Source organism: Equus caballus, chromosome 18, assembly GCF_041296265.1.
Source record: "Equus caballus isolate H_3958 breed thoroughbred chromosome 18, TB-T2T, whole genome shotgun sequence".
Taxonomy (NCBI): Eukaryota; Metazoa; Chordata; class Mammalia; order Perissodactyla; family Equidae; genus Equus; species Equus caballus.
Window position 1 is genome coordinate 54642662 of NC_091701.1, and position 27216 is coordinate 54669877.

Here is a 27216-nt window from a genome sequence, read left to right on the forward strand (position 1 = left end):
GTATGCCAGGAACCAGGGACAAAGACCAAATATCTATTTCCCATTGTACCACAGAGCCCAAGATTTATCTGTGGCCTCCATAGCTCCCTCATGTTTCTTTATTCCACGGAACTGTGCAGGACTTTTAAAAAAATTCGAGACCTTCTTTGAGGTATTTCTTCCTGGCTCTACCTTGTTACCTCAGATATTGGGAGACAGTGTCACTTTCCTTCCAGTGTCCTGGTGCCACACACTGGGTCTCCTCCATCCCCACACACAGGCACAGGTTTACCTTCATCAGAAGTCCTCAGTGGTTCACAGAGGGCTGGGACAGTAGCGTTGGTTTCTACACAGTGATGTTAGGGACCAGGATTTCTGCCATATATCCTTTGCCGTCAAAACAGATGAAGGTTTTTGTATCACACAGGCCTCGGATGTCCTGTGTGCTTCTGGCTTTGTATTGTATGCCTGGACCTTGCTAGGTGCCACAGAGTCTCATCTGTCCTGTGCATTACCTGACCCTAAATAGAAGGCAAATTTTGTCTCTCCATCTGGCCCCTGATTTGTTCTAGGGTGTAGTCTTGTCCAGAGATGAGTAACCTACTCATTTCTTTCTCCTGGGGCTCTGCTTTTTGAGAATCTGATCACAGGAGTAGAGACCTCTGCAAATCACAACTTGGTTCTCCAATTCCAGCTTTGATGATCTGATTTGTTCCCCACGGACAGCTGACAACCTTGCCTCCCTTCCTCCTCCTAAATTAGTTTCCCTAAAAGTGAGAACTCAGTGCCCTGGGGTGACTTCAGCAGTCTGAGCCGCTGCGGTAACGGTAACGGGTCACAGTATCGCTCCCGCAGCAATCTGCTCTAACAGGGTCTAATTCTCCCAACGATGACTGCAGCCTTGTGCTGCTGGAAAAGACTTTCAGTCTAGAGGTGTTTTTCTCTTTCCCATTGTTGCGTGATCAGAAAGTTGACATTCAAGCCCTAGCACCTCTCTCACTACAGAAAGTCGAGTCCACACAGGCAAGTCTTCAGCTCTAGCAATAGGCACCTTGGTGGGTGTGACCAGTTTTAATTCCTGCCCCAGGGTTCTTGCTTGCTCTCTGGTAATCTGCATGGCTTCTCCACTGCCAGGGTCGGCCACATGTAACCTTTTCTTCTTTTTAGGGGAATGAGTGTGAGGAGTGCTGTTAGAATTCAGTCTACTGTGCAGGGACCAAGTTCAGGGGCCCACCTGAGCAAGTATCGGGGATGTGGGAGCTGCCCATTATTCCTCCTCTCTATTTTAGACTGTGGCTGGGGAGGAACAAGCTGTCTGTCACCTGTGACCTCCTGTATAGTACCTTGTCCAAATACTCAATAAATATTTGTTGAATTAAATGTAAATAAATCCACCACAGTAGGACACACTGCTTAGTACTTGTAATCATCACCCACCATTCAAGAAAGGACAATGTCAAGGGGGGATGGAGGTTTACATGTGTGCCCAATGTGCTGTACATCTAGAAAGAAGGCTGTCTGGTGAGCATGCAAAGCCTGAATACTGACCAGGATTAGGAAAACGCACTTCCTGCTCATAGAGTTCTTTGCAGGGCTCCCCTTTTCACTTTGCAGCCTCAGGCAACCTCCTCTACCTTCTTCAAGTTATTTAACTCAGCCCAATTCTTTTCAACAAACTCCTTACAAACTATGCAGGTGAGAACTACTGGATTAGGTGTTAATGGGACACAGAGTTGAATAAAATATCAACTCTGCCCTTGAGGAATTCACAGTCTAGTAGCACCCCCTCTTCCTGGCTGTGTGACCTTAGGCAAATTATTTAACCTCTCTGTGCCTCAGTGTCCTTATCTATAATACTGGTTTGGCAAGAGCAGCTACCTCCTGGGGTAGTTATGGAGACTAGATGGATTAAAAGTATAACGTACTTGAAAGGGTGTCTGGCACACAGAAAGCATTTAATAAATCTTATTTATTATATTACTCACGCCAACACCATAGTATCTGTAATCTAAGCCCCTTGTTTGCACTCCCCACTGAGCTCTGATTTTCCACAGTTCTCTGACTTTTTGTGTGACAGTGATGAAAGTGATGGACCCTGTGGGTAGAGGGTTGTGTGCTGGCTGGAGTGGACTCAGGGTCATGGAGGGCGTGATGCAGAAGCTCAGGCTCCTACTTCAGTTTCTGCGTATTTTGTTCACAGCGGGGCTAGTTCAGCACCACAGGGTTCAAACGACAGTACTAGGGAGATGATACACATTGCGCTTGCCCGCGGTCTTTCCAAATTCAGGTTTTCAAAACCTTAAGTTGGTTATCAATATAGCTATGCTGAGAAACTATGCATTTCGAAATATTGTTTTGGAGGTTCTGTCCTTGCACCTCTGGAATGTTCTTTATTCTCAGCATCCTATGACTCACCGTATGGATTAAATTGCCTTTTGACAAGGTTTTCTAATAAATCACCAATTATACTCTTGGGGAGGATCCAAGTGAGACCTGTTTTTTTATTGAGGTCAGCTCCATTGTTTTAGAAGGGTCAATTACACTGCTGTTATTTGAAAACAAAACCAAACCCCAGAACACTTTCCTGCCAAGCGCATGTAACTCTGGCACTGAAAATGCAGACAGCATCCCTGAATGATTGGATTACGATTTCTGATCGTCGGATCAGACTCCACATTGTTCCCAGCACAAGGAGGGGCAGTGCCAGGCGCCCTCCCATCCTGTCCTGCAGGATCACATCTAGCAGCACACTCAGGCCCGAAGCTTCCAGAATGGGTGTGTTTTCCATTCCTGTTGAGAGGTAGTGCTTTGTAAATATTGTGAGAAGCCCAGAATGAAAAGGTTAAACTAGTACGTTTTGGCTGGACGAGGATTAATTAAGAGATGATTTGTGAGGACTATTATGTGTGTGCTAAATTTACTGACCCTTTTTCCCCCTCTGTATAGAATGAAGCTCTGTGCTCTGTGCTCATTATCCTTAAGCATTTTCTTTTCTCTGTATCATCACCTCGTTCATTTCATTTGGTAGCTTTAAAATGCACTAATTTGGAGCAGTAGGCTTCATTGATTCCTGGGAATAGAACTTTCAGTAGGCACAGCTATGTAGGCCTTAGGAAAACCCTTTATGATCATTGCGGACTCTCTGGCACTAGGACTGGGCTCCTGGTCCAGGTTGGCAAGGATCCCAACAGATACTCTCCCACTGCTATGTGGGCAGAAGGCATGTCTGAAGTCCCTACGAACAAGTTTTAAAGCCAAGTTGACATACTGCCTTGCTATTTCTTGGCTGTTTAGGGACAGTGATCTATTTTGTTGATTAACTAGAATCCCTTTTCATCTATTTCTGGATTTTTTTGTCAGCCTTTGGACCAATTGTTGCTTGGCTGCACTGCTGTCCAAGGGCAGGCCGGGGGAAGGGGTGAAAGGGGCTGGACATTCTGGGAGTGCCTAACTCTGCTTTGTCTGAGCATCCTACAAAATGATGCTGAAGGCTCTCCTGCCTGAGAGCCCCTCAGGTCACCAGGATGGCAGACAAAAGCAGAGGAGGAGGTGTGGGTGAGGACAGGGAGCTTGAGCAGGAGGGGCAGGCTGGCCAGGCAATTCTGCTGGTCCAAGCCTGACTTTGTTGATGGAAGAAATGGGTGTGGAAGAAGGCGGCTCCTCTTGGGCTTCCATGTGCCCTGTGGCTCACGCTGTGGGGAGTCAGGGCAGTGAGAAGACAAGGAGAAGGGTGGGAGAAAGCCCAAAGCCCAGGGGAATCATTTCCTCCTGAGTTCTTGTGTTCATCCCTAGCTCTTCTACTCACCATCTTTCTGCTTCTTCGCCTTTATCCTCTAATGATTTGAAAAAGGAAGTTTGAACTCAAAGACAAGAAACAGAGCTCTGTGATCTGTTGGGCATCTTTCCTCTATTTGGTTCTGGCTAGAAATTCTGGTTAAAAAAGAGGCAAGAGGAGATAGAAATAAAGCCTGAAATGAGAATCTGTGGTCTTATTTGGCTTTAATTGATCTCTGTCTCCCTATCTATTCCACTTTAATCGAACTTTGATTGAAATATGCAAATCTTGATTTTAAAAAGACATGATTTTAAGAATTAAAAAAAGTGTGTAAAAATGTTCATCATGTTTTAGAATACAATCCCTTGGTGTGAATTAATTATCCAGGAAACAATTTACATACAACTTCTCAAGAGTGTTTCTAATTGTGAGAAGTGAGCTACCTCAAGACAGTAAGGGTGGGCTGCTCTGAATGTTTGCTCAAGCCCTTAACCCATGTAGGTGTTCTGTAACTACTGAATCCATCATCAGGCTATTTTGACTCTTTCGACTGCTCTGCGTTGCTGAATTTTAAATTGCTACTTGCTAGGAAGGCAAAGTTGAAGGCGAGGGGCAAGTCCCAGTACCAGCAGTAGCTAGATGAGCTTTGATGGGACTGAGAAAGATGGAGTTTCCAGGGCTTTGACATTTCATTCTCTTGTTATATAGCAGCTATAAAAAAGTCACTAGCATTTTCCTGTCTTCCTTACTGATACACACCAGCAATAGGAGAAATGAGGGTCCCCGTCTCTCATGCCTAATTTGGTAGCTTAACTGGTGAAAGGAGCTATGAGATACCCGGAGCAATAGGGCTCATGTCAGCAGGTTCACCCAAGCAGAAGTCCCCCGTGGAGGTGATTGAAATGGGGAAATGTTTCATGTGAAGGTCCCTTTCCTGAAAAACCCAGTGTGAACGATTACTGAAGGCCATTTCTGAAGTTATTTCTATAATGTCCATTTGCTGAAAATGGAAGAAAATGAAAGATGCTAATGTTCGAATATTATGAAGCTCGATGCTGTACACATCAGGACATTTCCTATTTAATTTAATGAGTCACCCAGGTGTTCATTGACCAGTTGCTTTTTTAAACTTGGAGAATAATTTTTTTCTTATGCTGTGGTCTGTTCTGTGTGTGACTTTTTTTTTTTTTTTAATATGTGGGATATTACAGCACTGAAAATATTACTGATGCAGATTTTATTCCCAGACCATTGAGTCTATTTAGATATGTCATGCTCATAAAAGCTCACGTTTATTGAAGAGGGTTATTAAATTTACTGTAAGATTTCATAAAGACCCTTTTAGGTGAAAAATGCAGGTAGAATGGTTTGAGTGGATGCTTTATAAACCTTTTATGAGCTCCCAAAATAAAAAGTTCTAAATGCAAATGTCTTACGTGGAAAGTAAAAGCAATTTGTTTTTCTCATTAGGTGGCAGACAGCCGGCTAACATGAAGATGACAGATTTTGAGATCTATGAAATCAGAGCTAGCTTTCTCTAACAGAGGACTGCCAGCTGCTTACCTTCTTTATCAAAATGCGCTTTCATTCTAAGGTTAAGTACAGGTGTATAAATGTCTGCCTGGTTTGGGAGTGGCTCTATTCAATCCCTAGATATGTTGTTGAGAGAATTGCGATACATTTAGTTTGGAACACACACGTGCACACACACACTGTTACAGAATCCAGCGTAATTAAAGATATTCATCACTATGTTCATTTGAATTCGCACAATAAAAGTATCCCACACTGTTTCTCCTCATTACTATGTAAGGCCAGAGATTATATTTCCTGATTTGGAATGATGCCAGAGAGTCATTTCAATATTTGAGCTTTATACATTATTATTAATCATCATGATGATGCACTTTTCAATATTCATGGTACTTTGCAACAATTTTTGTTAGCTGTTTCTCTTAGCTGAATCAGGTCAAGGAAAATTACTACTCTGTTACAGGTGAAGAAACAGAGGCACAGAGAGATGCATGACTTCTGGATCACACGTAGATTATTGGTGTAGCTGGTATGAAAACTCACAATCTTGTATTTTTACATTCTGACTCTGAGTCTCTTCTCACAAATTCTCCTTTTTGAGAATAAATTTTCCTGTCAGAAGTTTCCGATATATTGGGGAAGGTAAAAAATTCCATTGAGTAGCACAGTGTTTGGCACATAATGGCTTTTCAATAAATATTAGCTAAAGAAATGTACAAATATTAGTTGCAGGTTTAAAGCATAAGATTTTCAAAATAAAGCTTTGTGTAAAAGTAGCATATTTTGAGTTAATTAATGGTAATTGGAATAGGACCCCCGTTAGTGGGGAAGTTGGGTATATCGTATGTTTCAGAGTTGAGTGATAAATCACTGCAGGATGATAATGACAGTAGGTGTCTCCAACAGCTTTTCAGCAGAGGTGTGATGTTCTAAACATAAACTAGTGGACCAAAGAGATAGCGAAGATTTGTTTCCTAACTGTTGGCAGAAATAGATTTCTTTCCCTAGCCTATTAATGATGATGCCTTAAAAATGTTTTACAATAACCTCAGTTAAAATGATAAAGCAAATGTACTATAATTAAAATGCCTAAAAACCCCAAAGGGCCAACTCAGTCTTAATATTGTCGAGACGGATTGCATCCCAGGATCCTAGCTGTTCCCTGTACTATGGGGGAGATTTAACGACGGTAATGCCATATTGTTTGCCGCCACTGACAAGACAAGCACATTATTCCATCAGGGAATCTGTACCCATTGATATCTTCGTGTTTTCTTACCACATTGCTCTTGAAATGTCTGGATCGAGTGTCTTGATAAGTTCTGATTTAGGCTGTTTCAATATAGTTCACTGAACTTTTGCTCAAAAAGTATAAAGCATTTTAAATGCTCTTTCTCGAAAATTATGTTGTATGCTTGTATCACTGAGGAAGATGTCTAATGCACAGAGGAACTCTGAGCACTGTGGTACATGGTACAGTCATTGCTCGTCGCTTCCTTCTGTAAATGACCAGGCAAGCTGGATGCTGCCCACGTCATCAAAGGAGAACAGGATCAACACTTGTCTCTGTTTTTACACTATCTGTTCATCCATTGTGAGATCCACTTTTCAAATTTCTTGGATTTTGAATAATTTAGTAAAATGAGCCCAGCCAATTTTCAGTTTGTTTTTAAAGGTGTTATTATAGGTAGTGCTGGGAATCAGAATTCTAAGCTTAACACAACCTGTGTTTATACGATGAAAATGTTTTCTAACCAGACTTTATCATTTGGACGCAATCATTACCCTTTGCACTGTCTAAATCACGTCTGGCAGTCAAAGAAGCGGCCCAGGGAAGGATTCTGGATCAAACAACACAGCCTTGTTTTGCCTGAAGGTGTGGCAGATCCAGGGCACTTGAGATGGTCCTGTGTTTAAGGGGGAAATACTGTATGATACCCCCCACTGAATTTGGGGATTCATTCAACAGATGCTAATTGAATGCTTATTGTGTGGGAGGCACAGTGCTGACTCTGCTAAGATCTCAGAAGAGAGTCCTTATACATAGAGTCTGCTGTACTCTCACTAAGTATTTTGACCTAAGTTTGGGATGGCCTGAACCTAAAATCCTGGAAGGGAGACCCTATTCTGATGATGCTGACGACTTGGGAAGAGGCTTGATGAAACAAGGCAGCAGGGGTCACCCATAAAACAGGCATAACAGCACTCTGCTTATTATGTTCGGTAAAATGTTGGGCAAAAGAATGTATTGAGGCTTGTATGACAGCAGAGTCTACTTGTCCCTGTCACCGTATCATCTGCTTTGCCAGCAATACATTTCCAATGACTGAGCACATTATGCACAGTAGGTGGGATTAGAATGTTTGCAGGAATCTTTAATGCCCTCCTATCTTGCGGATGGTTTCCTTAGGCAAATACTGATTTCAGAACATGTGCTTCTTAAATAGACAGCTGTTTAAGGGGCCATCAAACTAAATGGGAGCTACAGCTAGAGTTTTGCTATTGGTTTAACCACTGTCTCTCCCTCCTCCACACCTCCACTGTGCTCAAAAAAAGAAAGAAATGGAACCACATTGACACACAAAACAAGAAAACAAAACCAGACTCCCCAAATAGTTTGGGTTACCCACTTGTGCGAAGACTGGTGGCAATTCTCAAGTTTGGAACAACTACTAACTAAAGGGAAGTTTTGCAACTCTCCCTCCCTCCCATTGACTATTTGCATAGTTGTAAACCACATCATAAGATCAGTTAGACACTTGCAGTAAAAATGTTCTTTTAATTTTCAAAACCTGTAGATCCTGGGGAGGGTATTTTGCTATTACAATTATAGCATTGTACAAATCGAATCAAGAATAATAGCAATGACCCTGGCAACAATGATAGCTAATATACAATGATCATGTTCTGTGGGCTAGTTACTGTTCTAAGGGCTTTTATGTATTCATTCATTTAATACAATTAATTGTGAAGTAGGTACTATATTAGCCCCATCTTATTGATGAGGACACTGAGGTACAGAGGGGTTTAGTAATTGTCTAAGATCACATAGCTAGTAAGTGACAGAGCTGCATTTATGGACCCAGGCTGACTGGCTCCAGACTTTGCATTCTTAAATACTCAATTATACTCTGTTTGTAGAATCATTCAAGTGCTTTACTTTGCTCATGTTTTAGTAATCCGGGAGTTGACAATGAGGAAACAACTACCCCCATACACTGTTTCTTTTGGGCTTAATCTTTCTTGCTTAAAAATTTCCCTTTTAAATACACACACGGTAAGAAATTAAAACTGCAAAAGAATACAGAGAAAAGTAAGTCTCTCACTCGCTCTGCTAGTTTTGCTTTCCTTACCCAGAGGCAAGCCTTGTGCCCAACTGCTTGTGTATGCTTCTAGACATATTCCATGCACATACAAGCTGATATTTAAAATCACTTTTAAAAAATGGTTGAACTTTCTGAACAGACAGTTTTGAACATCAGCCAACTCAAATCAGTGACACCAAATGTGTCCTGGAAAACCAAGATACCCAGACAGTTGGGCATATTGACCAGGACACTCAAGCTTATGCTGTCCCCAGCCCATGGGAAGCACAGCTAAGAAGGTTATAAATGTGACATGTTTAGTCCCCTGGGACCCAGGTAGACACTGTGCTCAGAACCCTTGGCCATTTGCTCCTTGCAGCAGCACAAAGTAGTGCCAGCAGAACCTGTTTCAAAGACAGTCTGTCCCAGAAGAAACACACGCATTATTCCAGCGGGGACTCCAGATTCTGGATAAGGTGAGGACGTGTCTATGTGTACAAATCAAGTTAAAAATATGGGAATTTAAAAATCAACTGTTTGTTGGAAAAAAAGTGTATTCTCAGTGATCTAGCAAGCCTACTTCTAGAAATTTAGCTACCTGGATGTTCATGACAACCATTCGGGAATAAACCTAAATAACCAACAATAGAGGCTTGGTTAAATAAATGACATTAATTGAATAGAAAATCACCTAGCCATTAAGAAGAGGACAAAGAATACTAAATGCTATAGAAAAGTGTTTACAATACACGGCTAAGTGAAAAGAGCAATATATAGAGAAGAATTTGTACAGAAAAAATATTTATTGTATATGGAGAGTGTAATAAGAAAGATCATGCGTGAGAGCTAGCAGAATGATTTACAACAAATATTAACCTTTCCTAGGTGGGAAATAGGCAATTTTAATGGAGGCTTTTCACTACTTATTCAAAATCTAAAAAATTTAATACTGAACACTTTTTATCTGTATTGGAAATAAAACAGAAAGACATTTTTTAAAATTTAAGAATAATTGATTAACTCTTGAAGCAACCAGTTGTAGATTATTCATTAACCTCTTATTTAAATAGCCTTTCTGGGGTACAATCTAATATTTTTTCCAACATCTGCTACCTTGTCTCCCTCTTACCTTTGAAATTGAGCCCTGTCAAGATCCACTGATTAAAATAGCATGTGAACCCTTCACGATGTCTTTGGATTATTATCTGGCAGGCAATTTTTGTTTTTAATTTAGATGTGTTGCCTGAGCTCTGTTGAACAGTCCCCAGACTCTTTCAGTTTTGACTCAATGGTAATAATAATAATAGCTAACATTGGTTGGACTCTCATCCGTACTAGGCACTGGGCGAAGTGCTTTACAAGTGGGATTTTGGTGAATCCCTAAGGGGCACGGACTACTACTGTCTTCTCTTTACAGATGTGGAAACTGAGGCTCTGAGAGGTTAAGTAACATGTCCAAGTTTACAGAGTTGATAAAGTGGAGGAGACAGGATTCCAGAGCTTGGGCTCTTAATCAGTATAAAAAGCTATGCTGCCATCTATAAGACTGTCCCATCTCAGATTTGATGATTGGAGATTTTTAAAGCATCTTATAAATCCCATTTTGTAGATGATGAAATTGAGCCAGGAAATGGGTGATGTGTACATGCTTGGAAAGGTAATCCATGGAGAGGCCAGTTCAATTCAGCATCTCCTGGGTCTTGTCTCTGCATTTGGAGCTAACTTAACTTTTTAGTAGAACATAAACCACTTCAGTGGCCTGCATGGCACTATGATGAAATAATGGGAATGTGATTTTTGAGCCGCTCAATAATGGAGGAGATGAAAATCTTCCTACCTCATCTTGCTTGTTGCTGATTGTGCATACAACACTTGCCCATCAAGATCATTTTCAAAAGATGATTACTTCAGTGTGCCCAGGCCTGCAGGACATAAGTACATGGGCAGGAGTGGTAAGAGCTATAATTGTTCTTAATGGGAAAATATGCAGGTAATGACTTGGATGATCATGTATCTGTAATGTATGAGTTCCAAAGCCCAGTGAAGTAATTAAGCAGTCTGCAAACATGCAGGGGGAAAAGCCTGAAATGAAAAAGAACCAAAATAATGTTCCTTTGAATAACTGGCAACTTTCTTAAGGATGGGTCATAAAAAGAACTCTTTCTTGTCTATCTATCTATTTATCTATCTATCATGCATCTATCATCTATCTATCTATCTATCTATCTATTTATCAACTATGTATGTATGTATGTATGTATGTATCTATCTATATATCATCTATCTTTCTATCTATTCATCCACCCATCCATCCCTCCATCTATCTAACTATCCTGCCTGCCTGGTCTCATAAGCAAATATTTCTATATCTTACAAATGAAGTAGTTCTTGGGAAGCAGTTTTTCCAAGTTGTTAGTTCAAAGGATAGTATTTGTTCTTTATGGAACATGAATTTGCATATAGCTTTATCTTTATGGAGTGCGTTCACATATCCGGGTCCACCTCATGCTCAAAGGCAGAAGGAGAGAGCAGAAACAGTCCATGGCAAGGACTGGGTCTGAGTGTGAATTCTGCTTCCTCTACTTGCTCTATGGTTGACCTTGGTAATCGCTCACTCTCTTCTTTAGGGTGATAATTCTTCCCTCCTGGGTGGGGTTGCTGGAGGATTTAGAGTGGGAGAAAGTGCTTCACCATGACAGAGCTGTGAGCTGTGCGCCTGTTAAGCATAGCCTATATTGTTAATATAGGTTTGCTCTGGAGCAGGTTTCTTTTTCCTGCTTTGTAAATGAAGAATCTGTGGCACAATGATTTGTCTAAAGACATAGAACTGGTTGCAGGCAGAGAACTCAAATTTTCTGCTTCTTTACTGAGTATGACGTAGTGTATTCTAAAAAAGCAACGCAAAGAAAAGAAAGAAGGTTTGGTAGTTGATCTTGGCAATACCTTGATAAGCCTGGAGTTGTTCAGAGCATCAATAATAGAAGATTTTCTCAAAATAGGCTCTTTGAAATGGTGGGTGTAGAGTAACTATGTGTAAACATGTAAACCAATCAAATCCGAGGGGCGCTTTTGCGGAATACTACACCAATATATTAGTCTTCTGAAGGATTTATGGAGTAGAAGGTGGGGAGGAAATGGCTAGATTAGGGCTGTCCAGGGAACAATTAGCAGCACTTACCAGCTATTAAAGCACTTTGTCCTTAGAAAACAACAACAGAAAATTGGAAAGAAAGGTTTCTTTTTCCCTTTCAACATGCAGGCTCTCTGATGCCAAAAGCAAAAAGGTTGCTGTGAAATTTGCAAGAGGTTGTCATCTGATTAATTCATGCTGCAGCTTTAAAGTTTCTGTACAGTGGTACATTGCGTTATGATTTTGTCACTGTCACTGACAAAGCAGCTTCAGGCCAAATCGGGATTTTAAGAAGACCTGAAAGGCCAACAAAGAATGTTGAGGGATGTCATTGGTGGCCCAGTAGGTGGCAGCCTCCCCTCTGAGTTAGTGTCTTGCAAGAGGCTTGGGGGCTGAGGGGATGGGGGAGATTCTGTCTTTATTTATTCATTAAAAAAATTATTCCAGGTTGTTTGAGGTGCCCTGGGGAAAATGGCAAGTAAGGGAGATATGGCGTTAAAACTTCTTTTCCTTCCTATTCATATTGGATAATTACGTGCTGGCTTCTCCGTACATTTAGATAACGTGCTCCTTATTTAAGGTGGTATTGTTTCCTGTGATACGGTGCTAAGCAGATGCTGCATCTTTCTTCCACTGATGGATATTCTTATTATTTTGCTTTTACTTGGTAAAAGGTCCCGGCTTTCTTTGGATAAAAGGCGGATAGATATGTCACATGCACAAAAAACTCCTAAGGTTTACGGGGAAAAAAGTTTTAATAGTGTTTCTTTCCATCTCAGGGAAAAAAATCATGACTCACCCTTCCTTCCCTACCAAGCACCTGTACCGCTGCCCCATGGTTTGTGGCTGCAGCCACTCCTCACAGAGCCTGGGGTGCTGACATTTGATCCCGATGCTCACACCCTGTCCACCCGCAGGAGAACACCTGCTCCATCCCCCGTTGTTACGGGGTGAAGGTAGGCTACCCCATCTGCTGCACCTGAAGTTGTAGGTCCAAGCTGTTGGGCTAATCCATGTCTATATTTCCTGGGTAAGGAAAAGGAAGGGAACTGAGAAGGCAGGGGAAGGAGAAGAGCTGACATTTATCGACTCCTCATTTTATACCAGGCACTGTACTAGTTGCATATACTACCTCCTGTAATTCTTAGAAAAAAGGGAAGAGCTTGAGGCGAAGGGGACCAGATTGATATTGTCTCCATTGTAGGGATGAGAAAACAAAGGCTCAAAGAGATTAAATAACTTGCCCAAGGTCACTCAGCTAGTAAGAGCCAGGGTATGAAACAGAAGCTTTACATTAGGGATGCTCAAATTTACTTCTAATTCCCCAATCCCATTTTATATATGTATTGGCATTTACCTTTAAGCTATCTAGAACAAGTGCTTTGTCACCAAAACACACCTATTGTGAACGCTTTGCCTTGATGATTCAAGCATTTCATCTTCACGCTAAAAACCTTTAAGAACCAGAAATCTGTAGTCTTGACTCTCAACTTGAACCTTAGCCACATTTATGCTAGAATTCAAACTTGAGTGGACATCTCTAGAGGCCCCAGTGAGCTAATCTTTAAGGGTTTATTTGCATGGTGAGGAGGAGCCCAAATTTGGACAAAGACAAACCTAGAGGTTGGAGGGGAAGGGTCAGCAAGAAGTCTGTTTCTTAAGTTTCCTCCAGCCCAGTGTGAGTGGTAGAAATTAAGGACTGAAAATAAAATCTGAAAGAGTTGTTTGAAAACTTAGTAAGACATGGTGGGAGGGTGGGCATTATATGCTGGGTGATCATGTTATAAACAAGGTCAGAAAGGTACAGAGGAGAAATGTTTCCTCATCCAAATGTACAGTGTCAGCTGCATAAATTTTGACTTTGACTCTTTGGAGTATCGTTAGCAAATGAGAATGGGTGGTCCTGGTGAATGGGCTGCAGCCAGAGAAATGTTTCATAATTGTTTTTGTGGTGATGCATCAGAGAAACCCCAGTCATCCAAAGAAGAAATAATGGCTGAATGTTTTGTGTTGGGCTTGGGATTTTTAAGGCAGTGGGCTCTGGCATAGTCTCAAATTATACCATGAGGGCAGCCCTTACTTGATCTACTCAAAAGGCAACTGTGGTTCTCACCCATTTAATGGGTCCCTAGAGATGAGATTCATGAGGAGGTAATGAGCAGACAAGAAATCTTGCTTAATTAGGTCTTCGGTTGATATTAACATGATATTAACATGATCTGTATTCCCTTTTATTCCCCCCTTCCTGCCATCTAACCCATTTCTGAAGGGCAGAGTAATTAGTAGAAGAAAAGGGACAGAACTCACTGAGACTTGGTGAAGGGAATATGGGTAATACTTGTCCAAAAATAACTTCCAGAGGGAGGAGGACATGATTGTGGCTGCCTTCGAGTATTTAAGGATCTATTTTACAGAGGAGAAATTAGACTCGTTTTGTATGCCTCAAGAGGTAGAACTTGGGCCCCTGAATAAAAGTTACAGGGAGAAAGACTTCAGCTCAATGTAAGGGAGAACTTAGAGACTGTCAAATCCATGCAGAGGTGGAATGGGTCGCTTTGGGAGAGAGGGAATTCTCTGCTGCTGGAGATGCCCAAGCAGAGATCAGAAGCCACCTGGTGGGATTATCCCAGAAACAGGAAATAGGGAGAGTGAGAGTAGACGACCTTTAATGTCCTTTCTAACTGTGAGATCCCGAGATTCAATGATCATATAACTGTACTTCTTGGATTCTATTGAATAAATGAAAGCAATTTTCTTAAAAGTAAAAAAACCTTTTTTTAAAGTAAAAAAAAATGAAGTGGTCCAATAGCCCAAACAAAACAAGAAAGCTTAGGCTCCTTGACTCTTGAATTTCACATAGAGCCTCAGCCCCCTAATTCGTGGGTTGAAGGTCTCAAAGGCCTGCCCAACATTTCTGCTACTTTCCAGTGCTCTTGTGATCCTGCTTCTGAGAGCAAGTGTGTTACCTCTGTTCTATTTCTGCATCATCCTCATACAAAAATTAGTTGTTTTACTGATAATTCACTCACAGCAAGTATTTTGTGAGTTTTTGTAGTATCCGCTTAAGATTTGGAAGTTATGGGGTGGGGCTTCCCTTGTATAACCCACAGCCTCCCTTCATTTCCGGCCTATATTGTGCTCTTTCTTTCCTTTCTCATGGAACAAGGAACAGATTCTTCATGAAGATCAGTGTTGTGAACATCTAGGCTTTTTGAGATCTGGTCTTCTAGTCTGTATTAGTGAGGATAGGCGAGATAAAGCTTCCATAACAAATTAACTCTAAAATCTTAGAGGCTGCCACAACAAAAGTTTATTTCCCACTCTTATTAGATGTCTAATATGGGTCATCAAGGAATTCTACTCTACAGAGCCACTCAGCAACCCAGGCTGACAGGGGCTCCACTGTTTGAAAACAGCAAGCACTCCTGCATGGTTCTACCTCAAAGCAACACATGGTGTTACTTGTCATAGCCCATGGACCAGACCATGCCCCACATGGCTCCACTAACTTTAAGGGGATAGGAAATACAGGGAACCACAGAATAGCTGGTGAGCATTGCTGTTTCTACCTCCTACCCAAAGTAGGAATTTTCCCAACAAAGATGGCTCCCTCCTCAAAGGGAATTCTCACACCTCTCACTAAAAGATATTTTCTCCTTTGACTTACACTTCTATTCTCAACTTAATTTTACCACAGTTCAGCAATAACTTCTGAGATAAATCCTTAAATTAGGAAGGTATGAATTCTGCCTGGCTGAGGTTCTATTTATGTTTGTTGCCCAACTTAACGGGCACTATTTGAAAAGTTTAGTGTAAGCTATAACTATCCAAATTCAATACAGTACACTAGCTTGGAGTCACAAATTATTTCTAGTTTAGAAAGAAAGTAACTATGGGGATATGGCCTTTATTCTTTTGGTTTTACTATGCTGGTATCTTTTGAGCTAGAACTTTCTTAGCCCAATCTTTAATAGCATTGGTTTGCATGTCAATATTTCCCCCACTCGAGAATGGATTATTTACTTCTAGTTAAAAATGCTTGAGAATTTTTATTGCTTCTGACAAAATTGATGGTAGAACAGAGATATTCTAATCTAGATTTTAATAGTTTCCCAAATTTGGTCTGTCTTTTCAGAAACTGCAATTTACTCTGAAAAGCTCAGGTTTTAGATTTTTGCTCTGTATCAGCAGTGTGTTTATGGTTATGAACTGTACTTTGCCTCTCACTTTTTGATAATTGCTATTTCTGGTCCATGAAGCTAGTTAGGGTATTTTATGAGGCACTTTCTCCCTCACTTTTTAAAAAATGGCTTTTAATTTAGGCTGTCCTTCCCTTGTTTGCTCTTATGCACATTTTCTGTAAACTTTTCTGAAAGATAAACTTGTGCACGGGCAGGGTGCCTTACACAATTCCTATAAAGTGGTTAATGTCAACACAAGTGAGAAAAATCTTAGGAACATATGCTATCTCAAAATGCCATATTCATGCCAAAAACAAACACACAGTTCACGGAAGAAATCAACCAGATACGATCAAACAAAGCATGAACTCCCACCAAATAAAAATGCTCTGGAAACATTTTTGACATTGTTTTAGTCACAAATGTTGACACTCTCTGACCTTGGCCTCCCTGCCAATGAGGGCGCTAAGACCTAGAGGGGAAGAGACTCATCCAAGAGCACAGGGAGATCTCTCAGGGCCAAATGCGGGCTTTGTGTGGACTGACTATGAGAACATTGTGCCCCACAAAACCACAAGGATAGAGGTGATGAGAAGGCTGAGCGACAAAGGAGCAAGCAGCCTCCTGCCATGTTCACTCATTCCTTCCTTCCCTTAAAGATGTATGGAATTCTTACTATGCGTCAGATGCTGCGCCAGGTGCTGGGGAAGGAAATGAGGACAAGACAAAAGCTCTGTCCCCAAGGGACTTGCTCTCTGTCTTTCTAATCTTGAATCAAATTTGCTCACTTTTTCAAGACCAGGCCTCCAGACAAAAAGACATTCCTCTTTATAGATTCTAGGCTTTATAGGCCGAGCACTTCCAAGTATGCTCCCTACTTCTGCCTGAAATGTTTATCGTAATATTGATATCTCTGCATTATTATACCATGTGCCTCCTCTTAAAATTGAGAAAGCTTATCTTGGAAAAATGTGTTAAGCTGCCAATTAATGTATAAATTATTTTGCATAATGCAAGATCCTGAGGAGAAGGCACAAATGCTTGGTAGTGTGGGTACAGGCAGGGGAGGGAAAAGTTAAGAGCAGGAGGATGTAGGGCCCTGTGGGCTGCCAAGGAGGGCGGCGTGATGAGCTGCATGTGAGAAGAGAGGAAGATCTTAAAGGGGAGCTGGACGGGCCCAGCAGAAAACAGAGCTCCAGTTGGATGGTTCGAAAGGTTTTTAATGAAAGGACTGCTTACAGATGTGGGCATGGGGATTAAGAGAAGCAACAAAGGATGCTGAAGTACTCAGACACCAGCGACAGCAGGAAGCCATCGTTACCCATTATCACAGGGAGGACACAATGTTTCAAGTTTACATTGAAAGTAAGAGCCACACAAGAGGGACCACTGGGCAGGAGCTATAATAATAGAGGGCACAGCCACTGTCAACTAAAGTGACTCAGAGAATGGAGGGAGAGGAGAAGAAATAACCAGCCTCCCCCTTCTTACACCTTCTGACCTCCTGCAGGAACCTCAAATTGCTCAAATTCAAGCGGTAGACAACTAGCAAGGGAAACCGCGTGGTGCAGTCCAGAGAAGCCAGCTTCCCAAAGCAGGGAACTGGGTGGAGAAGGGGAAGAGTGGATCTGACTTGAGGGCAAGTGGAGAACAGCCAGTACACACTTTCAGGGGAGAAAAACAACCTCCAAACACATGTGAAAGCACAGACTAGAATAACAACTCCTCATCTGCCCATAACCCAGCTTTAACAATTATTAGCATTTTGTATTTGGTGGAATGAAATATACTTTATATTCCATTGTTTGAGAGAATCAAATTCTCTATATTAAATCTCTTACTAATTGAAAAACAGAGCAGTTTGGTGCACTGAATCTTATTGAAAGCCATGTTCTACACTAGTTATCATCCATCTATTTGAAGAACTTGGAAAGCTAAAAGCTATATTTCTTAGGTTGCATTGCAGCCAGGATTTTGCATGTGAATTATGTTCTGCCTTTAAAATAGACTTACATGGAGTTTGGAAGCAAGCTCTGCCAGACGCAAGCGCTGGCAGCTGTTAGACTCCATGTTCCACTGTGGGGATGCTGTCTTCCTGGGCCTGAGGCATTGGTAGCAATGGCAGCAGCAGTAGCTGAAACATCTTTGCATCATGGTGACAGTGTCAGGATTTTGTAACCCAGTCTAGTGGAGGCCCCCTGACTTTTACCTCTTGAATCTTTCCACTGCTTGAAACAACCTAATTCCCTATATTAACTACTTAATTCAGTTCCGAAGGGTGACATGAACTCTTAGAATTTACGTGAAGAGAGATGGAGGTTTGTTGAAACCCAAGAAGCATTGTTTGGAGTAGTAAGTGACATTTGGTCTTGGAAATTAAAAAAAAAACCAAAACAGTGATGGGAGTATTAATTTCCAAATGATTAGGCAGTGTTGTTTAATAAAAGGCTCACGGGGCCCCTCAGATATGGTGTGTTCTGGAGGTAATGATGAATCAGATGCAGAAAGGCAAGAATGGAACCCAGGAGGTGTCAGGTTCAAGGAATGTGGTCTGGGGACCCATCAGACTCGATGGGCAGTAGTGAGAGTTGGTAAGTTTGATAGTTTCTCTGCAGCATCACTGAACATATTACTTTGACTGCCTAAATCAACGATGAAAGCCATATGATGAAAATGTTTGCATCGAATTGCTAACAGTGTGAATTTGCCAAGGCTGGTTTGACTGAGACACTAAACAGGACCTTACACTCACCCAGAGTAAAGTGACCCATATACTGGCTGGCCCCAAAGGCGGTCTCCATAATTACTCCACGACAACTTGAAGCAGGAACCAGCAGTTCCTTAAATTCGCCATAAAGAATCCATTTGCGCTAAAGCATTTGTGAACGTTGAAGATTTCATAGAAGAAACTGAAGATGTGATTATGTTGCATATGCCAGAGTATTTCACCAAAAAACATTCCCTTTAGATTTACCTTTTTTTCTCAAGTCTTTCATTTGGCCACTAGCCATGAAATTGGCTTCTTTCTCACTTACTCTATGCAAACCGTATTTCTTGGCATGTTTGTCAGTGATATTGGAGGCGGACATTTTCGGAGGTGGACAGAGGAGGATTGGGGCAGCTTATGACACCAGCAGCTTCCTGGCATTAGGTTAGGATGAGCCCTCCTATCATCTCCTCTAATGTCTTTAATATACTATGGTGCAGTGTTTACAGAGTAATACCAAGACCTTTGTGTGTTTTGCTCTCCAGCTGTGAACCAAGATAATAGCATTTTATTCTCATCTTCTTTCCTATCTCCATTCTTGTCAGATTATCAGGAAACAATTTCCCGTTTCCTGATAATAAGAAAGTGGATAACTGCAGTTTTCTTTTCTGTAACTGCTTCAGTGGTTTTGTAGGTAAGAAATCATATTTAGGCTTCAGCTCCAATAGTCCCCGTGCCTCACGGTTCAACCTGTCAGCACCATGGGCAATAATTTCCCCACATAATTGCCATGTAAGTGCTTAAATAATATAGCAGGAAAATGTCTGCTAAAAATCGAATTACATGAGCAATAGAGTGTTGGGGACTTCACCATTCGAAAGTGTCTGCCATGTTTTTATATGTATTTTCTCACTTAATTCATTCAACACACCTTGAGGTAAGTATTATGAGCCACATTTAACAGTGGAAGAATCTGAGGCTGAGAGAAGGTAATAAATTTGCCTGGGCCACGGAGCTAATAAATAGTGAAACTTACACTCAGTCTCAGGTCTGGTTAGAAGCATGTGTGTGTGTTGGGGGGCAGGGAAGAGACAGGGCAGTCACAGACCCCCGAACAGTCTTCAATAATGATCCCTTTCCGACAGACGAAATGGAAGGGAAAATGTTGGCCTTACCCTGTAGGCGAGACTGTGACGAAAAACAGAAGATGAAGCAGTGAAATGAGGCTAAGAAATGTATGGAGAAAGTAACCCATTTAAAGTAAATAATCACTTTAGCATAACCTTCAATTATAACAAAAATCAGTGTGTGTATATTGAAGAAAATTAGGAAATACAGTTAAAAATAAGAAAATGGAAACATTATGTTCTCACTACCCGGGGAGCACCTCTATTTCCACCTTAATTCATATATTTTCAGGTCAACACGTGTATGCATATATATGTATGTATTTTTACAGAAGGAGATCCTATTGTACATATTGTTCTGTAACCGGCTTCTTTCAGTTAACAATTTCCATATTTCTTTGACAATAAATATGCTTGCTGGCTCCCCCACCAAACTCTGTGTGTATGATGACCTCTGCTTGGCCCTGCCTTCAAGTTTGCTATCTTCTTTGTGATGTTAGAATCTGGCTATGTTCTTTTCACAATAGCATCCTATGTGTGAACAAAACTTTTCACCTTTTCTTCTAAGTATAAAAATAAAAACCAGTGGGATTTAAATAAGGATTTAGATTAGATAACATGAATTCTTTATCTGGAATCCAAACTGTGTGTGTGTGCACATATACACGTGTGTGTCTGTATGTTAACAAGATGGAGATAAGTGACAAATAGGTGGTCTGGTCCTAGGATTCTCCTCTCTATGTAGTTTCTGAAGTTACAGTTCTGTTCAGTGATAATTAATGTGGGAAACGATGACTTAAGTCCCCCAAGAGCTGACATGACTTCTGGATCATTCTATCAGGGTTATCTGGGTGTTAGAGGTCAGAGTAATTATTCCAGTCTCGCAGGTATTAAAGCAACAACATCCCGCTGCTTTCTTACATCAGCTCCTGAAAGCTTGAGCTGTTTCTTGTTGTGTGGGACAAGCTTCTCTCCAGAAGGTGAAGTAAACACAGGGTCACTGCGAGGTCTTGCTGGTATTCTACTTTATACGGTGTCTTTGGAGCATTGTTTTTCTTCCTCAAACTTAGCACCCTGCTTTGTTAGGCTTTATTGATTGAAAAAGTCACCTCCATGGGAAAATGTGCTGTGGAAATTTCTTTTCATGTTAAAAATCATAGCACATATCCCAACTGGGGATCACCATGCTTAATAAACAGTGTGCTGATGCACAGTAATTGATAGTTGATGCTCTTTATTATGTTTCAAATATTTAACTATTGATATTTTATTGAACTAAGTATGACACCTGTTAACTAGTTTTGCAGTTTTTGCTTGAAGCTGTCCTATTTTATTGCATTCCAATTCTTTCTAAATTAACAAGGATAATAACAATGGATATAAGAGGGGATAATAAGACCTATGTAGTAGGGAGTTTCCTAATGAATAAACTGAGACGTTATATGCAAAATATTTAACATGCATCTGGTTAGAGAAGGCAATAAATGTTACAAGCAAAAGAAAAAAGAGTCTAAACAGCATGTGTGAGGTCCTCTGATCCATACGGTGGAAGATCAGGGGCTTGACCTTGGGTCCTATGACTCCAAGGTCAGGGCTCTTTGCCCCACTATGCAGTGTTTTGCTGCTGTCAGTTCTTTAAATCTGTCTCTGCAAATGAGGGCTTGGTAATGATAAAAGTGTTGAAACACATTCTTGAGGGACTTTGTGGAACTGCCTTGCATGATGTTGTAAAGACTGGATATGGTTTTGGGCTCCGGAGTCTTTTTGTATCGGGATAGCCTGGCATGCTGGGGTGCGGTGAACAAGGGGAGCTGTGTGTGGATCTTGAGGTTTCTCTCTGTCCATCCCTTCCAAATCTTACAATCTGTTAAACGTGACGCAAACGAAACCAGGTGAGAAAACTGTCTCTTCTTTGGGAGCTGAGCAGACACCATCTCTCCTTCCCTTCCCAGAAAAACACCACACAGCTTTAGAGAGTAAGTAACATTTTACAAGTAATGATGTGGCTGAAAAGGAACACCTAGCAAAAAAGATCAAATGATTTTGACGGTCATTTCTCTTTGACAAAATTCATGGAGGACTGAGAAGCCACAAAATAAGAGAACTAAAAAAGTGATTCTAATCTAGACTAATGTGTGTTGTTCAGTATTTATTTCTGTCAGTACATTAATCATGTCTTATTATGCTTCACGCTAAAGTTATATTAAAAAAAGCCCTAATGGTAACATTGATGCATTTGTCCTTTGTTGTGAGCATAAAGACTTAATTTGATGAATAGAAGTTAAGAAAATGTTTAATCTTCCATTATAGTATAATGATTGAGATTCATCCGTCTGCTCCACAATAATAATAATTTATCATGAATGAGCATCTTATAAAATTACGGAGGCACATCACAGAAGTCAGGTTCTTTTTCCTAATTCAAAATTTTGAGCCTACCCCCTTTTAACTGACCTATTCTTTCATCTTTAAGGTTATTCATTATACCCCAGATTTCTTCCACCTACATTTTTCAATATTTTCACTAATTCTTCTTGGAAGGGCTGGAAGATAGAAGACAGAGACTTGTAAACATCTCAAGCACTAAATTTTCCCATTTCTGTCTATTTAGCAGCCCTGCAGCAATGTATCAATTTCCTTTTTTCTCCCATTTAGGGTCCTTGGAGGTTTTATAAAGCAAATTTGAATGTTGGTTTTTCTATCTAGCTAACCTTGATTTGATGTTTTGAGTTAGAGGTAAATTTCTGAGTTCGCTGACTACAGAGAAGGTGTGAGTGCGTAGTCGGGGTAAGCCAGAGCAATAAACTGGGTTTTCATGATGCAATATATTCTTCAGGTTTTCATTTTAACCTTGAGGAAGCACATGGGAGGGGGACAGTGGACAATCCTACAGAATTATTTTGGCACCTTTGTGTCTCTACCGAGAGAGAGCTCTTTCCTTAAGCTTAGGCAGGAACCTAGAGATGGAAACACATAACAAAGTTATTAACGATCTGGATGGAGGAAGGAACAGTACCTTAGTGAACTCACTAATGAAATTAGATGGAGAGGTGTCAGGACATCCGTGGGGAGAGAGGAAATACCTGGGAGGAATGAGGTCTATTGGCAGAGGAGCGATTCTGTCTGGACATTGATGACTTAATTTAACTTGGAAATAACTTTCAGCTCTCTGAACAAGTGGATTCGAGGGCAGAAAGAACTTAGAAAAAAATATCTTTCCTGAAATCCAATCTACTCCAGGTTTGGAGAATGAAAGATGTTGACCATCAATAAGGAGTCTATACGGCAAGATAATGGGAGGAAAAGGCCAGCTGACCTGCCGGCTGCATTGTGAGGGCCGTAAAAGAGGACATATGTACAAAAAGCTCAGAGAATTAAAAAAAAATTCAACCACACAAAAAGTTCGGGTAATTAAAAAAAAACCATATCCGTGAGCCCATCATGGTAATATTTGCTGTATTTGCTTCAGATTTCTTTTTTAAGTCGTAAGTTTTTACAGAGGCAGTTGAAGCCTCTTTTTGTCCTTCCTTGATTTGACTCTCCTCCCTGGTGACATCATTCTTGGGAAATTAGTGTCTGTCCTTCCCTTTTGTGTGTTATCCTTTCTCTGGGTAGGTGTGTATCTGTATAGAGTCTTAACTTCCACATAAAGGACATCACACTGTACACACGTCCTTTGTCAACTTGATTTTTTCACTCAGCGTTGTTTCAAACATTTATTCCTGTTGATAATACAGCCCAGGTTCTTTATTTTAACTATTGTATAGTATTATATTGTATGGATATATTATAACTCACCTATCTCCCTATTGATGAACATTTAGGTTGTTTCCAATATTTGCCTGTTAAAACCAAACGGCAGAGAACATCTTTCTGCATGTCTCCATGGGCGTTTATATGAGATTCTTTCCTGAGATATATCTGCTAGAAGTGGAGTCTGTGGATCATCAGGTGTGCACATATTTGAGTTTTCTAGATATTGCCAAATTGTTCTCTAAAATGTTTGGGCTGCCTTATACTCCTCCCAGCAGAGTATTTTCATTCTGCCACATACTACGCTTTAAACATTTTTGTAATTGATGTAGCTCTCTAAGATTTTTAATACAAGAAGAGGCCTGAATGGCCACTTGAGGTCATTTTTAGGTCTAAGAATCTATTTATTCCCAACACACAGAATTATATCCCGCTATGACGCTTCTGAATGAAACTGCTCTTTCATTAGTGATTGAGTTAAAGTGTGGCCCAGTAGAGCGCCCATCTCATTCTTTTGAATGTTGATATTCCCGACATATTTGGTGTTGCAATAAGAAATTATTATTGCCAGATATTTAAAGCCAGATATACACAGGAATTTATACCATAGTAGCAAAGTGTAACCTCCACCACGTGGGCCAAGAAATAATATATGCCATCTAATTTGTCAAGACAACATGTTTTTGTGGGGCCTGCTGACTTCTGCTAGGGGACTTTGGGGAAGTTAAGGAGCCAGCCCCACTCTGTCTTACTTTCTAGGTGTATAACAGGCTCCTGCAGCCTTCTCTTCCAGTCCTACTTCTAGTCATCTTACTCATCTCTCCTTGGCAAAGAGGGAACTTCAAATGCCCCACAGACTTGGAACAAACCCCAAAGCTCGTCACCCAGCACACAAATGCAACCATTTCTGGATTCATTCCTCCCAGGATGGAAAGAAGTGTCTAAGAAATGACATCTTGAAGACAGGTGAGTCTCCATGAGCCATAACAAACTTAGGAAAAGAACTTGAACTTGAGAAAATAGACGTGAGGTTAAATGAATACATTTATTTTATTTTATCAAATAACTGGCAAAATTGCTGAAAAGCAACTAGAAACAATCTGGTTTGACTAAATTAATGAATTAGCATCTAGTAATGTATGTCTATTATAATAGAAAGCTGCAGTCATATGAAAAATAAAAGAGTTATATAAAAACACCCAGAGTAAGGTCAAAATAACCAGAAGTTAGTTGTGGAATCTCCAAGCCTGTGGCTCTTTCCACGTGGTTTAGTGGGAGCAACCTGCCAGGAGAGCTTTCCTTCCTTGTACTTCCTTGGCAAACTAGAGAGCTGGAAATAAAAGTTGCTAAATGAAAATGAATAAAGGTGTGTGGCTGGAGAAAGCCTTCCAGGTAGATGAACTCTTATGGTAATTCCCTGAAAGGAGAAACAGTGGGCACATCGTCTCCAAGTGGCTCACTTTTAACACCTTTCTAGACAAGCTCAGCTGAGAACCAGGAATGTTTGTTCAGTGTCAGGACAGGCTCTGGAATTGAGAAGCCGTCTTGCTTTCAGGACAGGCTCTGGAATTGAGAAGCCGTCTTGCTTCATAACTTGGAGACAAGGTGACCACTGGGCCAGAGAAGTAGGAAGATGGTGGTTCATGGAGACTCATTCTAGGTTTTTAAGTCTCTCATAGACTTCTAGAGCTTGCTTCCTCTCTCCATCTCAAACTCATAGAATTACTTTAAAACATGTTTATCTAAATAATAGCCCATACTTAAACAGTGGTTTGCATATGCCAGGATGTTTATGTATATGAACTCCTTTAACTCTCAGAACAGTCACTATGTCTATTTTGCTAATGGGGAAAGTGAGGCACAGAGTGGTTGAAAAACTAGACTAAGGTTCATACAAATAGCAAGCAGCAGGGCTGGGATTTGACACTGGGCTACAGTCTGTTCTTAACCACTGCGCTATCCCGCCCCCGGTTTAAAGCATTGTTTACTCCCTCCTTCCAGCTTTTATACAAATAAAAAGCACGCAGCTGTGCATTTCAACCCGAGTGACCATTCCCACTTGGTTCCGTTATCTTCTGACCATTTTAATAAAGCAACTCCTCAAACAGAAAAATTAGGTTTAAAAAAAGGTGGTTGTATTCTGTTTACTTAAACAGACAAAATATAATTTTAGCAACGCCCTTTTGATGTAAACATAAAAACACTGAAAGCATAAATAACTATCAGGCCAACCAAATGGTAATTATTTTGACATTAAACAAGATATCCATCTGCTTTCCCAAGTAAATAATCTCTGACAGCATCTAAAAGACAACAAGAGCACGAAGCATTCGGGGCACTAATGTACGCACTCTGTGGGGATAAAAGAAGCAAATGGTGGTGGATCAAAGGGGCCCCGAGCAATGAGTAATGTAACACTCATCTCAGATTAAACAGCCAGCTCCATGATGGGATGCAGAGTTGTCTACCCCACTTTCTTTAGCAGCTGGAAAAGGAGAAGCAGTATTCCTGGGAAAAAGAGGATTAGGGAGGAGGAAGGCAGAGATGGCTGCGGCAGAGGCAGAGAAGGGGAATAGAGGAAAGAACAGAGGGGGCCACCTTTGTGTTCCGGCTGCTACTCTGCTCCATGGAATGGGTGAGGATCCATCGATTGCACCCATTCCATCCAATGGCGTTCGGAGTCCTTCCTCTTAACCTGTGGGTGCCTGTGTTCTGGAGCAGTGGTGTTTCAAATGTTGGGGAATCTTTGAGAATGTGATGAAAATATTGAGGCACCTACAGAGAAAAATACGAAACTCTAGGTGCAAACGTTTGCGTGTATCTTTAGGGGACTCCAGAATCCGTCGAGACCCACCCAGGTACTCCAAGCCACTGCTGCTTCACAGATCCCAGGAAAACAACTCCGTTTTTAGAAATTGTTCAATCACTCAAATAGCATTGAATAAGCACCTAATGGGCGTTTGGTACCAGGTGAACACAAAAGAAAAGTCAGCTGTTCTTCTTCATCCTAAGAGCTTATGAGTTTATGGTTGATTTTCAAGACAAACCCACAAAGTACGTAAAGATTCAGTAAGTATCAATCTGAAGTAATAATAACAGTGAATTTCTATCTAGGACTTACAATGGGCAACCACTTTCAATACAGTGTCATGGTTCTCAGACTTCAGCGGGCATCAGAATCACCTGGGAGCTTGTTAAAGCACAGATTGCTGGGCCTGGCCCCCAGGGTTTCCGATTTAGTAGGTCTGGGTGAGGCAGAATTTGTACTTCTAACAAGTTCCCAGGTAATGTGCTGTTGTGTGTGGGGCCGCACTTTGCAAACCAGTGCGTTAACTCATTCCTCACCGCAATCCTATGATGTAGATTCTATCATTATCCACAATTTATGGATGAGGAAGCCGGGATCCAGAGACGTGAAGTAACTTGTTCAAGGTCATGTAGCCGCTACGAGGCGAGCCCGAATAGAAATGCAGGAAGTTTGATTCTAAAGCAAGGATTGGCAAACTTTCTTAAAGGCCGTGTGATAAATATTTTAGGCTTGCAGACCTTATGGTGTTTCAGTCGCAACTACTCAACTCAGCCATTGTAGCCCCAAAGCAACCGTGAACAACAGTAAAATGAATGGGCATGGCTGTGTTCCAGTAAAAGTTTAATTACAAAAGCAGGTGCCTGGCACTTGGGCTTACTGACCACTGCTCTAGAGTCTTGTGCTTCTTAAGCCTTAAA